We start from the raw sequence: 18,044 nt of genomic DNA on the forward strand, positions 1-18,044 counted from the left end.
TTGGTATTTTAACTATAGCTGCATACAGGAAGTAGAATTAATGCAATTCGAAAACAGGTGTAATGCTGGCTCCGGTCAGTATTTCTGTTGGAAATTTGAAAGGGCGTACGGACATTGAACTATTACAAAAAATCTAATCCTTTGACCCCCAATTTTCTCCATTGCTGTTTAGTACTTGGTAAGTTACCAATGTAAAAACATGGTTTCCAGGCACCTTGCTTCTGCAGGAAAGTGGCAGTTTGTTGTTGAAACTGGCTTAAAAAGGCTCGGAAACACACATAATTCTGATGTTTTGATTTGAAATAATCAATACTAAAACATTTTGCCCCAACTCATTTGATTTGAATGTTACTGATTTTTCAGAAGGCACAGCCTCAACCATTCTGGCAATGTGCTTGGTTTATTTTCAGATTTGCGAGGTGACCAGTTTCCAGACATTGGTTCGCTCCTGCTTGTGTACGCGATTGGCCGAGACTAAAAAAACTGTAGTGTGCCACCTTAATTAAGGTAAAACGACAAATTTCCAAAATGATCAAACACCCATGAAACATGCTTTTGCTTAATTATATATTCCTAAGGTTTTGTTTTTTAACAGAGTGTTTGCCCATAACACTATTGTATGACCAATACTGTTCGTAAATCAAGGGAGGTAATTCGGAATCATGTTTACTGGTTTCTGCAATTCTCAAACAGTTCTGTATGAAGAATGTGCTCAATTTGTAGCCGGTATGGACAACTTACTACTCTGTGGTGAAGAAGGGCTTTATATTCATATAATGTCAAAAATTATAGCAAACAATATAAGAATCCAATCAAAGCAATGATTCAAAATGGCCGTTTGGGCAGAATTTAGTACGGTTAAGGACCTATCGCCTGGTAACAATCTTGTTAACATTGTTTCCATGTTAACATTGTGCATGCTTTCGCATTGAAATCAGTGTGGAATGTCATTTATTTCAGGTTTTAGTCGTTTGCTTGTAAGGCAAGATAGTCCCTGGAGAAGAACTAAAATACGTCAACAGCCTTGTCAGCGGAAAGACACTCCGTTGCAGTTACTGAAGGTAAAACGACATCTTCAGTGGGCTAGGTAAATGTTGGCATGTTTGTCGGAATGTGTTTCCTGGTCTATACCGAAATGTCCTGCGTGCTTTGTTTAATCTATAACTGCGCCACAACTTACTTTTCGCCATTGTGCGCAATTCAACTGATGATATATATAAGCAAATAAAAAGTTATTGTGAAGAAGTGACTCTTGCAAGTGCCTCACATTGTTGTATGCCTTTTAACAATGATCTGAGCTTACTAGAAGTTTTACTTTTTCTGTTTCCAAGAAATATGGGTTAATATTTATCTCAGATGTCAATTTTTAGGCAATCATTAGTGTCATATCAGGGGTATTTCCTCAATATGTCAGCCCCAATTATTTATGCTATGATTGGGTTGTCTCCCTTGCATGGGCCTGTTTAAGGGATTACTTCACAGGGGCCTTAAATGGTGTGTTTTTACAACAGATTAAAGGTACAAATGCTTAACTTGCCTTTCAAGATCATGCTAAGCATGCAATTTATTTATATTTTTATTACTTTAAGCAAAAACATGTGCATTTGTTGTGAGAGCTGTAAAAATCTAAGCAATGCCAAGTATTTATTGGCCCAAAACTGCGTGTTTTTGTGTTGCTTCTTTGATAAAGTTATGATTTAAAGGCTGACCAAGTCACCTGCACTACCATTTGTCATCTCAATGTGATTAAGACTTCATTTAATTGTTGCAATATGTTTCTGTGAGGTAGCTTTTCACTACCATGACTTCTACAATGACCCTGAAAATGGCATAGAAAAAAAAGGGAAAACAGGGGTCGGATTAAACGCTTTATAAATAACAAACAAGCCTTCAGACTTGGTCAAAAATGTATTATATTTGCTTGTTTTTGTCCAAATTTCAAGAAAACAAGTCCATATTTTGCAGTTCTAAGACTTTGCTTGCCCTTAATTAAGGTAAAACGACAAATTTCCAAAATGATCAAACACCCATGAAACATGCTTTTGCTTAATTATATATTCCTAAGGTTTTGTTTTTTAACAGAGTGTTTGCCCATAACACTATTGTATGACCAATACTGTTCGTAAATCAAGGGAGGTAATTCGGAATCATGTTTACTGGTTTCTGCAATTCTCAAACAGTTCTGTATGAAGAATGTGCTCAATTTGTAGCCGGTATGGACAACTTACTACTCTGTGGTGAAGAAGGGCTTTATATTCATATAATGTCAAAAATTATAGCAAACAATATAAGAATCCAATCAAAGCAATGATTCAAAATGGCCGTTTGGGCAGAATTTAGTACGGTTAAGGACCTATCGCCTGGTAACAATCTTGTTAACATTGTTTCCATGTTAACATTGTGCATGCTTTCGCATTGAAATCAGTGTGGAATGTCATTTATTTCAGGTTTTAGTCGTTTGCTTGTAAGGCAAGATAGTCCCTGGAGAAGAACTAAAATACGTCAACAGCCTTGTCAGCGGAAAGACACTCCGTTGCAGTTACTGAAGGTAAAACGACATCTTCAGTGGGCTAGGTAAATGTTGGCATGTTTGTCGGAATGTGTTTCCTGGTCTATACCGAAATGTCCTGCGTGCTTTGTTTAATCTATAACTGCGCCACAACTTACTTTTCGCCATTGTGCGCAATTCAACTGATGATATATATAAGCAAATAAAAAGTTATTGTGAAGAAGTGACTCTTGCAAGTGCCTCACATTGTTGTATGCCTTTTAACAATGATCTGAGCTTACTAGAAGTTTTACTTTTTCTGTTTCCAAGAAATATGGGTTAATATTTATCTCAGATGTCAATTTTTAGGCAATCATTAGTGTCATATCAGGGGTATTTCCTCAATATGTCAGCCCCAATTATTTATGCTATGATTGGGTTGTCTCCCTTGCATGGGCCTGTTTAAGGGATTACTTCACAGGGGCCTTAAATGGTGTGTTTTTACAACAGATTAAAGGTACAAATGCTTAACTTGCCTTTCAAGATCATGCTAAGCATGCAATTTATTTATATTTTTATTACTTTAAGCAAAAACATGTGCATTTGTTGTGAGAGCTGTAAAAATCTAAGCAATGCCAAGTATTTATTGGCCCAAAACTGCGTGTTTTTGTGTTGCTTCTTTGATAAAGTTATGATTTAAAGGCTGACCAAGTCACCTGCACTACCATTTGTCATCTCAATGTGATTAAGACTTCATTTAATTGTTGCAATATGTTTCTGTGAGGTAGCTTTTCACTACCATGACTTCTACAATGACCCTGAAAATGGCATAGAAAAAAAAGGGAAAACAGGGGTCGGATTAAACGCTTTATAAATAACAAACAAGCCTTCAGACTTGGTCAAAAATGTATTATATTTGCTTGTTTTTGTCCAAATTTCAAGAAAACAAGTCCATATTTTGCAGTTCTAAGACTTTGCTTGCCCTTAATTAAGGTAAAAACGACAAATTTCCAAAATGATCAAACACCCATGAAACATGCTTTTGCTTAATTATATATTCCTAAGGTTTTGTTTTTTAACAGAGTGTTTGCCCATAACACTATTGTATGACCAATACTGTTCGTAAATCAAGGGAGGTAATTCGGAATCATGTTTACTGGTTTCTGCAATTCTCAAACAGTTCTGTATGAAGAATGTGCTCAATTTGTAGCCGGTATGGACAACTTACTACTCTGTGGTGAAGAAGGGCTTTATATTCATATAATGTCAAAAATTATAGCAAACAATATAAGAATCCAATCAAAGCAATGATTCAAAATGGCCGTTTGGGCAGAATTTAGTACGGTTAAGGACCTATCGCCTGGTAACAATCTTGTTAACATTGTTTCCATGTTAACATTGTGCATGCTTTCGCATTGAAATCAGTGTGGAATGTCATTTATTTCAGGTTTTAGTCGTTTGCTTGTAAGGCAAGATAGTCCCTGGAGAAGAACTAAAATACGTCAACAGCCTTGTCAGCGGAAAGACACTCCGTTGCAGTTACTGAAGGTAAAACGACATCTTCAGTGGGCTAGGTAAATGTTGGCATGTTTGTCGGAATGTGTTTCCTGGTCTATACCGAAATGTCCTGCGTGCTTTGTTTAATCTATAACTGCGCCACAACTTACTTTTCGCCATTGTGCGCAATTCAACTGATGATATATATAAGCAAATAAAAAGTTATTGTGAAGAAGTGACTCTTGCAAGTGCCTCACATTGTTGTATGCCTTTTAACAATGATCTGAGCTTACTAGAAGTTTTACTTTTTCTGTTTCCAAGAAATATGGGTTAATATTTATCTCAGATGTCAATTTTTAGGCAATCATTAGTGTCATATCAGGGGTATTTCCTCAATATGTCAGCCCCAATTATTTATGCTATGATTGGGTTGTCTCCCTTGCATGGGCCTGTTTAAGGGATTACTTCACAGGGGCCTTAAATGGTGTGTTTTTACAACAGATTAAAGGTACAAATGCTTAACTTGCCTTTCAAGATCATGCTAAGCATGCAATTTATTTATATTTTTATTACTTTAAGCAAAAACATGTGCATTTGTTGTGAGAGCTGTAAAAATCTAAGCAATGCCAAGTATTTATTGGCCCAAAACTGCGTGTTTTTGTGTTGCTTCTTTGATAAAGTTATGATTTAAAGGCTGACCAAGTCACCTGCACTACCATTTGTCATCTCAATGTGATTAAGACTTCATTTAATTGTTGCAATATGTTTCTGTGAGGTAGCTTTTCACTACCATGACTTCTACAATGACCCTGAAAATGGCATAGAAAAAAAAGGGAAAACAGGGGTCGGATTAAACGCTTTATAAATAACAAACAAGCCTTCAGACTTGGTCAAAAATGTATTATATTTGCTTGTTTTTGTCCAAATTTCAAGAAAACAAGTCCATATTTTGCAGTTCTAAGACTTTGCTTGCCCTTAATTAAGGTAAAACGACAAATTTCCAAAATGATCAAACACCCATGAAACATGCTTTTGCTTAATTATATATTCCTAAGGTTTTGTTTTTTAACAGAGTGTTTGCCCATAACACTATTGTATGACCAATACTGTTCGTAAATCAAGGGAGGTAATTCGGAATCATGTTTACTGGTTTCTGCAATTCTCAAACAGTTCTGTATGAAGAATGTGCTCAATTTGTAGCCGGTATGGACAACTTACTACTCTGTGGTGAAGAAGGGCTTTATATTCATATAATGTCAAAAATTATAGCAAACAATATAAGAATCCAATCAAAGCAATGATTCAAAATGGCCGTTTGGGCAGAATTTAGTACGGTTAAGGACCTATCGCCTGGTAACAATCTTGTTAACATTGTTTCCATGTTAACATTGTGCATGCTTTCGCATTGAAATCAGTGTGGAATGTCATTTATTTCAGGTTTTAGTCGTTTGCTTGTAAGGCAAGATAGTCCCTGGAGAAGAACTAAAATACGTCAACAGCCTTGTCAGCGGAAAGACACTCCGTTGCAGTTACTGAAGGTAAAACGACATCTTCAGTGGGCTAGGTAAATGTTGGCATGTTTGTCGGAATGTGTTTCCTGGTCTATACCGAAATGTCCTGCGTGCTTTGTTTAATCTATAACTGCGCCACAACTTACTTTTCGCCATTGTGCGCAATTCAACTGATGATATATATAAGCAAATAAAAAGTTATTGTGAAGAAGTGACTCTTGCAAGTGCCTCACATTGTTGTATGCCTTTTAACAATGATCTGAGCTTACTAGAAGTTTTACTTTTTCTGTTTCCAAGAAATATGGGTTAATATTTATCTCAGATGTCAATTTTTAGGCAATCATTAGTGTCATATCAGGGGTATTTCCTCAATATGTCAGCCCCAATTATTTATGCTATGATTGGGTTGTCTCCCTTGCATGGGCCTGTTTAAGGGATTACTTCACAGGGGCCTTAAATGGTGTGTTTTTACAACAGATTAAAGGTACAAATGCTTAACTTGCCTTTCAAGATCATGCTAAGCATGCAATTTATTTATATTTTTATTACTTTAAGCAAAAACATGTGCATTTGTTGTGAGAGCTGTAAAAATCTAAGCAATGCCAAGTATTTATTGGCCCAAAACTGCGTGTTTTTGTGTTGCTTCTTTGATAAAGTTATGATTTAAAGGCTGACCAAGTCACCTGCACTACCATTTGTCATCTCAATGTGATTAAGACTTCATTTAATTGTTGCAATATGTTTCTGTGAGGTAGCTTTTCACTACCATGACTTCTACAATGACCCTGAAAATGGCATAGAAAAAAAAGGGAAAACAGGGGTCGGATTAAACGCTTTATAAATAACAAACAAGCCTTCAGACTTGGTCAAAAATGTATTATATTTGCTTGTTTTTGTCCAAATTTCAAGAAAACAAGTCCATATTTTGCAGTTCTAAGACTTTGCTTGCCCTTAATTAAGGTAAAACGACAAATTTCCAAAATGATCAAACACCCATGAAACATGCTTTTGCTTAATTATATATTCCTAAGGTTTTGTTTTTTAACAGAGTGTTTGCCCATAACACTATTGTATGACCAATACTGTTCGTAAATCAAGGGAGGTAATTCGGAATCATGTTTACTGGTTTCTGCAATTCTCAAACAGTTCTGTATGAAGAATGTGCTCAATTTGTAGCCGGTATGGACAACTTACTACTCTGTGGTGAAGAAGGGCTTTATATTCATATAATGTCAAAAATTATAGCAAACAATATAAGAATCCAATCAAAGCAATGATTCAAAATGGCCGTTTGGGCAGAATTTAGTACGGTTAAGGACCTATCGCCTGGTAACAATCTTGTTAACATTGTTTCCATGTTAACATTGTGCATGCTTTCGCATTGAAATCAGTGTGGAATGTCATTTATTTCAGGTTTTAGTCGTTTGCTTGTAAGGCAAGATAGTCCCTGGAGAAGAACTAAAATACGTCAACAGCCTTGTCAGCGGAAAGACACTCCGTTGCAGTTACTGAAGGTAAAACGACATCTTCAGTGGGCTAGGTAAATGTTGGCATGTTTGTCGGAATGTGTTTCCTGGTCTATACCGAAATGTCCTGCGTGCTTTGTTTAATCTATAACTGCGCCACAACTTACTTTTCGCCATTGTGCGCAATTCAACTGATGATATATATAAGCAAATAAAAAGTTATTGTGAAGAAGTGACTCTTGCAAGTGCCTCACATTGTTGTATGCCTTTTAACAATGATCTGAGCTTACTAGAAGTTTTACTTTTTCTGTTTCCAAGAAATATGGGTTAATATTTATCTCAGATGTCAATTTTTAGGCAATCATTAGTGTCATATCAGGGGTATTTCCTCAATATGTCAGCCCCAATTATTTATGCTATGATTGGGTTGTCTCCCTTGCATGGGCCTGTTTAAGGGATTACTTCACAGGGGCCTTAAATGGTGTGTTTTTACAACAGATTAAAGGTACAAATGCTTAACTTGCCTTTCAAGATCATGCTAAGCATGCAATTTATTTATATTTTTATTACTTTAAGCAAAAACATGTGCATTTGTTGTGAGAGCTGTAAAAATCTAAGCAATGCCAAGTATTTATTGGCCCAAAACTGCGTGTTTTTGTGTTGCTTCTTTGATAAAGTTATGATTTAAAGGCTGACCAAGTCACCTGCACTACCATTTGTCATCTCAATGTGATTAAGACTTCATTTAATTGTTGCAATATGTTTCTGTGAGGTAGCTTTTCACTACCATGACTTCTACAATGACCCTGAAAATGGCATAGAAAAAAAAGGGAAAACAGGGGTCGGATTAAACGCTTTATAAATAACAAACAAGCCTTCAGACTTGGTCAAAAATGTATTATATTTGCTTGTTTTTGTCCAAATTTCAAGAAAACAAGTCCATATTTTGCAGTTCTAAGACTTTGCTTGCCCTTTGGCCCCGTCAAATTTCTAAATAAAGAGAACATTGCTCAAGTAAGCACCATTTTGATTGTCTTAATAATAATGAATGTCAGGTTTGAGTTGTGGTGATTTTTCTTGGATGTTTGTAAGTTACCAAAACATTGGTATTTTAACTATAGCTGCAGAATTAATGCAATTCGAAAACAGGATTTCTGTGGAAATTTGAAAGGGCGTACGGACATTGCTTTGCAATTTTCTCCATTGCTGTTTAGTACTTGGTAAGTTACCAATGTAAAAACATGGTTTTTGCTTCTGCAGGAAAGTGGCAGTTTGTTGTTGAAACTGGCTTAAAAGGCTGAAACACACATAACATTTGTAAAACATTTTGCCCCAACTCTTTTGCTGATTTTTCAGAAGGCACAGCCTCAACCATTCTGGCAATGTGCTTGGTTTATTTTCAGATTTGCGAGGTGACCAGTTTCCAGACATTGGTTCGCTCCTGCTTGTGTACGCGATTTAAAAAAACAGTGTCTTAATTAAGGTAAAACGACAAATTTCCAAAATGATCAAACACCCATGAACATGCTTTTGCTTAATTATATATTCCTAAGGTTTTGTTTTTTAACAGAGTGTTTGCCCATAACACTATTGTATGACCAATACTGTTCGTAAATCAAGGGAGGTAATTCGGAATCATGTTTACTGGTTTCTGCAATTCTCAAACAGTTCTGTATGAAGAATGTGCTCAATTTGTAGCCGGTATGGACAACTTACTACTCTGTGGTGAAGAAGGGCTTTATATTCATATAATGTCAAAAATTATAGCAAACAATATAAGAATCCAATCAAAGCAATGATTCAAAATGGCCGTTTGGGCAGAATTTAGTACGGTTAAGGACCTATCGCCTGGTAACAATCTTGTTAACATTGTTTCCATGTTAACATTGTGCATGCTTTCGCATTGAAATCAGTGTGGAATGTCATTTATTTCAGGTTTTAGTCGTTTGCTTGTAAGGCAAGATAGTCCCTGGAGAAGAACTAAAATACGTCAACAGCCTTGTCAGCGGAAAGACACTCCGTTGCAGTTACTGAAGGTAAAACGACATCTTCAGTGGGCTAGGTAAATGTTGGCATGTTTGTCGGAATGTGTTTCCTGGTCTATACCGAAATGTCCTGCGTGCTTTGTTTAATCTATAACTGCGCCACAACTTACTTTTCGCCATTGTGCGCAATTCAACTGATGATATATATAAGCAAATAAAAAGTTATTGTGAAGAAGTGACTCTTGCAAGTGCCTCACATTGTTGTATGCCTTTTAACAATGATCTGAGCTTACTAGAAGTTTTACTTTTTCTGTTTCCAAGAAATATGGGTTAATATTTATCTCAGATGTCAATTTTTAGGCAATCATTAGTGTCATATCAGGGGTATTTCCTCAATATGTCAGCCCCAATTATTTATGCTATGATTGGGTTGTCTCCCTTGCATGGGCCTGTTTAAGGGATTACTTCACAGGGGCCTTAAATGGTGTGTTTTTACAACAGATTAAAGGTACAAATGCTTAACTTGCCTTTCAAGATCATGCTAAGCATGCAATTTATTTATATTTTTATTACTTTAAGCAAAAACATGTGCATTTGTTGTGAGAGCTGTAAAAATCTAAGCAATGCCAAGTATTTATTGGCCCAAAACTGCGTGTTTTTGTGTTGCTTCTTTGATAAAGTTATGATTTAAAGGCTGACCAAGTCACCTGCACTACCATTTGTCATCTCAATGTGATTAAGACTTCATTTAATTGTTGCAATATGTTTCTGTGAGGTAGCTTTTCACTACCATGACTTCTACAATGACCCTGAAAATGGCATAGAAAAAAAAGGGAAAACAGGGGTCGGATTAAACGCTTTATAAATAACAAACAAGCCTTCAGACTTGGTCAAAAATGTATTATATTTGCTTGTTTTTGTCCAAATTTCAAGAAAACAAGTCCATATTTTGCAGTTCTAAGACTTTGCTTGCCCTTAATTAAGGTAAAACGACAAATTTCCAAAATGATCAAACACCCATGAAACATGCTTTTGCTTAATTATATATTCCTAAGGTTTTGTTTTTTAACAGAGTGTTTGCCCATAACACTATTGTATGACCAATACTGTTCGTAAATCAAGGGAGGTAATTCGGAATCATGTTTACTGGTTTCTGCAATTCTCAAACAGTTCTGTATGAAGAATGTGCTCAATTTGTAGCCGGTATGGACAACTTACTACTCTGTGGTGAAGAAGGGCTTTATATTCATATAATGTCAAAAATTATAGCAAACAATATAAGAATCCAATCAAAGCAATGATTCAAAATGGCCGTTTGGGCAGAATTTAGTACGGTTAAGGACCTATCGCCTGGTAACAATCTTGTTAACATTGTTTCCATGTTAACATTGTGCATGCTTTCGCATTGAAATCAGTGTGGAATGTCATTTATTTCAGGTTTTAGTCGTTTGCTTGTAAGGCAAGATAGTCCCTGGAGAAGAACTAAAATACGTCAACAGCCTTGTCAGCGGAAAGACACTCCGTTGCAGTTACTGAAGGTAAAACGACATCTTCAGTGGGCTAGGTAAATGTTGGCATGTTTGTCGGAATGTGTTTCCTGGTCTATACCGAAATGTCCTGCGTGCTTTGTTTAATCTATAACTGCGCCACAACTTACTTTTCGCCATTGTGCGCAATTCAACTGATGATATATATAAGCAAATAAAAAGTTATTGTGAAGAAGTGACTCTTGCAAGTGCCTCACATTGTTGTATGCCTTTTAACAATGATCTGAGCTTACTAGAAGTTTTACTTTTTCTGTTTCCAAGAAATATGGGTTAATATTTATCTCAGATGTCAATTTTTAGGCAATCATTAGTGTCATATCAGGGGTATTTCCTCAATATGTCAGCCCCAATTATTTATGCTATGATTGGGTTGTCTCCCTTGCATGGGCCTGTTTAAGGGATTACTTCACAGGGGCCTTAAATGGTGTGTTTTTACAACAGATTAAAGGTACAAATGCTTAACTTGCCTTTCAAGATCATGCTAAGCATGCAATTTATTTATATTTTTATTACTTTAAGCAAAAACATGTGCATTTGTTGTGAGAGCTGTAAAATCTAAGCAATGCCAAGTATTTATTGGCCCAAAACTGCGTGTTTTTGTGTTGCTTCTTTGATAAAGTTATGATTTAAAGGCTGACCAAGTCACCTGCACTACCATTTGTCATCTCAATGTGATTAAGACTTCATTTAATTGTTGCAATATGTTTCTGTGAGGTAGCTTTTCACTACCATGACTTCTACAATGACCCTGAAAATGGCATAGAAAAAAAAGGGAAAACAGGGGTCGGATTAAACGCTTTATAAATAACAAACAAGCCTTCAGACTTGGTCAAAAATGTATTATATTTGCTTGTTTTTGTCCAAATTTCAAGAAAACAAGTCCATATTTTGCAGTTCTAAGACTTTGCTTGCCCTTAATTAAGGTAAAACGACAAATTTCCAAAATGATCAAACACCCATGAAACATGCTTTTGCTTAATTATATATTCCTAAGGTTTTGTTTTTTAACAGAGTGTTTGCCCATAACACTATTGTATGACCAATACTGTTCGTAAATCAAGGGAGGTAATTCGGAATCATGTTTACTGGTTTCTGCAATTCTCAAACAGTTCTGTATGAAGAATGTGCTCAATTTGTAGCCGGTATGGACAACTTACTACTCTGTGGTGAAGAAGGGCTTTATATTCATATAATGTCAAAAATTATAGCAAACAATATAAGAATCCAATCAAAGCAATGATTCAAAATGGCCGTTTGGGCAGAATTTAGTACGGTTAAGGACCTATCGCCTGGTAACAATCTTGTTAACATTGTTTCCATGTTAACATTGTGCATGCTTTCGCATTGAAATCAGTGTGGAATGTCATTTATTTCAGGTTTTAGTCGTTTGCTTGTAAGGCAAGATAGTCCCTGGAGAAGAACTAAAATACGTCAACAGCCTTGTCAGCGGAAAGACACTCCGTTGCAGTTACTGAAGGTAAAACGACATCTTCAGTGGGCTAGGTAAATGTTGGCATGTTTGTCGGAATGTGTTTCCTGGTCTATACCGAAATGTCCTGCGTGCTTTGTTTAATCTATAACTGCGCCACAACTTACTTTTCGCCATTGTGCGCAATTCAACTGATGATATATATAAGCAAATAAAAAGTTATTGTGAAGAAGTGACTCTTGCAAGTGCCTCACATTGTTGTATGCCTTTTAACAATGATCTGAGCTTACTAGAAGTTTTACTTTTTCTGTTTCCAAGAAATATGGGTTAATATTTATCTCAGATGTCAATTTTTAGGCAATCATTAGTGTCATATCAGGGGTATTTCCTCAATATGTCAGCCCCAATTATTTATGCTATGATTGGGTTGTCTCCCTTGCATGGGCCTGTTTAAGGGATTACTTCACAGGGGCCTTAAATGGTGTGTTTTTACAACAGATTAAAGGTACAAATGCTTAACTTGCCTTTCAAGATCATGCTAAGCATGCAATTTATTTATATTTTTATTACTTTAAGCAAAAACATGTGCATTTGTTGTGAGAGCTGTAAAAATCTAAGCAATGCCAAGTATTTATTGGCCCAAAACTGCGTGTTTTTGTGTTGCTTCTTTGATAAAGTTATGATTTAAAGGCTGACCAAGTCACCTGCACTACCATTTGTCATCTCAATGTGATTAAGACTTCATTTAATTGTTGCAATATGTTTCTGTGAGGTAGCTTTTCACTACCATGACTTCTACAATGACCCTGAAAATGGCATAGAAAAAAAAGGGAAAACAGGGGTCGGATTAAACGCTTTATAAATAACAAACAAGCCTTCAGACTTGGTCAAAAATGTATTATATTTGCTTGTTTTTGTCCAAATTTCAAGAAAACAAGTCCATATTTTGCAGTTCTAAGACTTTGCTTGCCCTTAAGGCTGCACACCACACTTTTTAGCCACCAATGCGAATTGGCCCCGGTCAAATTTCTAAATAAAGAGAACATTGCTCAAGTAAGCACCATTTTGAGTGTCTTAATAATAATGAATGTCAGGTTTGAGTTGTGGTGATTTTTCTTGGATGTTTGTAAGTTACCAAAACATTGGTATTTTAACTATAGCTGCATACAGGAAGTAGAATTAATGCAATTCGAAAACAGGTGTAATGCTGGCTCCGGTCAGTATTTCTGTTGGAAATTTGAAAGGGCGTACGGACATTGAACTATTACAAAAAATCTAATCCTTTGACCCCCAATTTTCTCCATTGCTGTTTAGTACTTGGTAAGTTACCAATGTAAAAACATGGTTTCCAGGCACCTTGCTTCTGCAGGAAAGTGGCAGTTTGTTGTTGAAACTGGCTTAAAAAGGCTCGGAAACACACATAATTCTGATGTTTTGATTTGAAATAATCAATACTAAAACATTTTGCCCCAACTCATTTGATTTGAATGTTACTGATTTTTCAGAAGGCACAGCCTCAACCATTCTGGCAATGTGCTTGGTTTATTTTCAGATTTGCGAGGTGACCAGTTTCCAGACATTGGTTCGCTCCTGCTTGTGTACGCGATTGGCCGAGACTAAAAAAACTGTAGTGTGCCACCTTAATTAAGGTAAAACGACAAATTTCCAAAATGATCAAACACCCATGAAACATGCTTTTGCTTAATTATATATTCCTAAGGTTTTGTTTTTTAACAGAGTGTTTGCCCATAACACTATTGTATGACCAATACTGTTCGTAAATCAAGGGAGGTAATTCGGAATCATGTTTACTGGTTTCTGCAATTCTCAAACAGTTCTGTATGAAGAATGTGCTCAATTTGTAGCCGGTATGGACAACTTACTACTCTGTGGTGAAGAAGGGCTTTATATTCATATAATGTCAAAAATTATAGCAAACAATATAAGAATCCAATCAAAGCAATGATTCAAAATGGCCGTTTGGGCAGAATTTAGTACGGTTAAGGACCTATCGCCTGGTAACAATCTTGTTAACATTGTTTCCATGTTAACATTGTGCATGCTTTCGCATTGAAATCAGTGTGGAATGTCATTTATTTCAGGTTTTAGTCGTTTGCTTGTAAGGCAAGATAGTCCCTGGAGAAGAACTAAAATACGTCAACAGCCTTGTCAGCGGAAAGACACTCCGTTGCAGTTACTGAAGGTAAAACGACATCTTCAGTGGGCTAGGTAAATGTTGGCATGTTTGTCGGAATGTGTTTCCTGGTCTATACCGAAATGTCCTGCGTGCTTTGTTTAATCTATAACTGCGCCACAACTTACTTTTCGCCATTGTGCGCAATTCAACTGATGATATATATAAGCAAATAAAAAGTTATTGTGAAGAAGTGACTCTTGCAAGTGCCTCACATTGTTGTATGCCTTTTAACAATGATCTGAGCTTACTAGAAGTTTTACTTTTTCTGTTTCCAAGAAATATGGGTTAATATTTATCTCAGATGTCAATTTTTAGGCAATCATTAGTGTCATATCAGGGGTATTTCCTCAATATGTCAGCCCCAATTATTTATGCTATGATTGGGTTGTCTCCCTTGCATGGGCCTGTTTAAGGGATTACTTCACAGGGGCCTTAAATGGTGTGTTTTTACAACAGATTAAAGGTACAAATGCTTAACTTGCCTTTCAAGATCATGCTAAGCATGCAATTTATTTATATTTTTATTACTTTAAGCAAAAACATGTGCATTTGTTGTGAGAGCTGTAAAAATCTAAGCAATGCCAAGTATTTATTGGCCCAAAACTGCGTGTTTTTGTGTTGCTTCTTTGATAAAGTTATGATTTAAAGGCTGACCAAGTCACCTGCACTACCATTTGTCATCTCAATGTGATTAAGACTTCATTTAATTGTTGCAATATGTTTCTGTGAGGTAGCTTTTCACTACCATGACTTCTACAATGACCCTGAAAATGGCATAGAAAAAAAAGGGAAAACAGGGGTCGGATTAAACGCTTTATAAATAACAAACAAGCCTTCAGACTTGGTCAAAAATGTATTATATTTGCTTGTTTTTGTCCAAATTTCAAGAAAACAAGTCCATATTTTGCAGTTCTAAGACTTTGCTTGCCCTTAATTAAGGTAAAACGACAAAATTTCCAAAATGATCAAACACCCATGAAACATGCTTTTGCTTAATTATATATTCCTAAGGTTTTGTTTTTTAACAGAGTGTTTGCCCATAACACTATTGTATGACCAATACTGTTCGTAAATCAAGGGAGGTAATTCGGAATCATGTTTACTGGTTTCTGCAATTCTCAAACAGTTCTGTATGAAGAATGTGCTCAATTTGTAGCCGGTATGGACAACTTACTACTCTGTGGTGAAGAAGGGCTTTATATTCATATAATGTCAAAAATTATAGCAAACAATATAAGAATCCAATCAAAGCAATGATTCAAAATGGCCGTTGGGCAGAATTTAGTACGGTTAAGGACCTATCGCCTGGTAACAATCTTGTTAACATTGTTTCCATGTTAACATTGTGCATGCTTTCGCATTGAAATCAGTGTGGAATGTCATTTATTTCAGGTTTTAGTCGTTTGCTTGTAAGGCAAGATAGTCCCTGGAGAAGAACTAAAATACGTCAACAGCCTTGTCAGCGGAAAGACACTCCGTTGCAGTTACTGAAGGTAAAACGACATCTTCAGTGGGCTAGGTAAATGTTGGCATGTTTGTCGGAATGTGTTTCCTGGTCTATACCGAAATGTCCTGCGTGCTTTGTTTAATCTATAACTGCGCCACAACTTACTTTTCGCCATTGTGCGCAATTCAACTGATGATATATATAAGCAAATAAAAAGTTATTGTGAAGAAGTGACTCTTGCAAGTGCCTCACATTGTTGTATGCCTTTTAACAATGATCTGAGCTTACTAGAAGTTTTACTTTTTCTGTTTCCAAGAAATATGGGTTAATATTTATCTCAGATGTCAATTTTTAGGCAATCATTAGTGTCATATCAGGCGTATTTCCTCAATATGTCAGCCCCAATTATTTATGCTATGATTGGGTTATCTCCCTTGCATGGGCCTGTTAAGGGGATTACTTCACAGGGGCCTTAAATGGTGTGTTTGTACAACAGATTAAAGGTACAAATGCTTAACTTGCCTTTCAAGATCATGCTAAGCATGCAATTTATTTATATTTTTATTACTTTAAGCAAAAACATGTGCATTTGTTGTGAGAGCTGTAAAAATCTAAGCAACGCCAAGTATTTATTGGCCCAAAACTGCGTGTTTTTGTGTTGCTTCTTTGATAAAGTTATGATTTAAAGGCTGACCAAGTCACCTGCACTACCACTTGTCATCTCAATGTGATTAAGACTTCATTTAATTGTTGCAATATGTTTCTGTGAGGTAGCTTTTCACTACCATGACTTCTACAATGACCCTGAAAATGGCATAGAAAAAAAAGGGAAAACAGGGGTCGGATTAAACGCTTTATAAATAACAAACAAGCCTTCAGACTTGGTCAAAAATGTATTATATTTGCTTGTTTTTGTCCAAATTTCAAGAAAACAAGTCCATATTTTGCAGTTCTAAGACTTTGCTGGCCCTTAAGGCTGCACACCACACTTTTTAGCCACCAATGCGAATTGGCCCCGGTCAAATTTCTAAATAAAGAGAACATTGCTCAAGTAAGCACCATTTTGAGTGTCTTAATAATAATGAATGTCAGGTTTGAGTTGTGGTGATTTTTCTTGGATGTTTGTAAGTTACCAAAACATTGGTATTTTAACTATAGCTGCATACAGGAAGTAGAATTAATGCAATTCGAAAACAGGTGTAATGCTGGCTCCGGTCAGTATTTCTGTTGGAAATTTGAAAGGGCGTACGGACATTGAACTATTACAAAAAATCTAATCCTTTGACCCCCAATTTTCTCCATTGCTGTTTAGTACTTGGTAAGTTACCAATGTAAAAACATGGTTTCCAGGCACCTTGCTTCTGCAGGAAAGTGGCAGTTTGTTGTTGAAACTGGCTTAAAAAGGCTCGGAAACACACATAATTCTGATGTTTTGATTGGAAATAATCAATACTAAAACATTTTGCCCCAACTCATTTGATTTGAATGTTACTGATTTTTCAGAAGGCACAGCCTCAACCATTCTGGCAATGTGCTTGGTTTATTTTCAGATTTGCGAGGTGACCAGTTTCCAGACATTGGTTCGCTCCTGCTTGTGTACGCCATTGGCCGAGACTAAAAAAACTGTAGTGTGCCACCTTAAGGTAAAACGACAAATTTCCAAAATGATCAAACACCCATGAAACATGCTTTTGCTTAATTATATATTCCTAAGGTTTTGTTTTTTAACAGAGTGTTTGCCCATAACACTATTGTATGACCAATACTGTTCGTAAATCAAGGGAGGTAATTCGGAATCATGTTTACTGGTTTCTGCAATTCTCAAACAGTTCTGTATGAAGAATGTGTTCAATTTGTAGCCGGTATGGACAACTTACTACTCTGTGGTGAAGAAGGGCTTTATATTCATATAATGTCAAAAATTATAGCAAACAATATAAGAATCCAATCAAAACAATGATTCAAAATGGCCGTTTGGGCAGAATTTAGTACGGTTAAGGACCTATGGCCTGGTAACAATCTTGTTAACATTGTTTCCATGTTAACATTGTGCATGCTTTCGCATTGAAATCAGTGTGGAATGTCATTTATTTCAGGTTTTAGTCGTTTGCTTGTAAGGCAAGATAGTCCCTGGAGAAGAACTAAAATACGTCAACAGCCTTGTCAGCGGAAAGACACTCCGTTGCAGTTACTGAAGGTAAAACGACATCTTCAGTGGGCTAGGTAAATGTTGGCATGTTTGTCGGAATGTGTTTCCTGGTCTATACCGAAATGTCCTGCGTGCTTTGTTTAATCTATAACTGCGCCATAACTTACTTTTCGCCATTGTGCGCAATTCAACTGATGATATTTATAAGCAAATAAAAAGTTATTGTGAAGAAGTGACTCTTGCAAGTGCCTCACATTGTTGTATGCCTTTTAACAATGATCTGAGCTTACTAGAAGTTTTACTTTTTCTGTTTCCAAGAAATATGGAT

General features: G+C 36.2%; 2 long non-coding RNA genes across 12 annotated transcripts in view; one reads left to right on the top strand and one right to left on the bottom strand.

Annotated features, from left to right (window-relative positions):
• LOC127848424 (uncharacterized) lies at positions 1-15,937 on the top strand. Of its 8 annotated transcripts, none has more exons than XR_008034504.1 (3): positions 1-2,548; positions 13,476-13,572; positions 14,026-15,007. It is a non-coding gene; the product is annotated as an uncharacterized LOC127848424 (long non-coding RNA). The 8 variants fall into 8 exon arrangements; XR_008034503.1 differs by lacking the exon at positions 1-2,548 and adding an exon at positions 3,512-4,036; XR_008034502.1 differs by lacking the exon at positions 1-2,548 and adding an exon at positions 4,055-5,523.
• LOC127848426 (uncharacterized) overlaps positions 12,876-18,044 on the bottom strand; it is an 11,154-nt gene continuing 5,985 nt past the window's right edge. For 3 of the 4 annotated variants that reach the window (XR_008034509.1, XR_008034508.1, XR_008034507.1), the window contains exon 2: positions 12,876-13,562. This is a non-coding gene — a long non-coding RNA (uncharacterized LOC127848426). Of the gene's footprint in view, positions 13,563-17,204; positions 17,714-18,044 lie in introns of those variants that run through there. The other variant, XR_008034506.1, reaches the window with a different exon arrangement.

The sequence above is a fragment of the Dreissena polymorpha genome, chromosome 10 (genome assembly GCF_020536995.1).
Source record: "Dreissena polymorpha isolate Duluth1 chromosome 10, UMN_Dpol_1.0, whole genome shotgun sequence".
Classification (NCBI taxonomy): Eukaryota; Metazoa; Mollusca; class Bivalvia; order Myida; family Dreissenidae; genus Dreissena; species Dreissena polymorpha.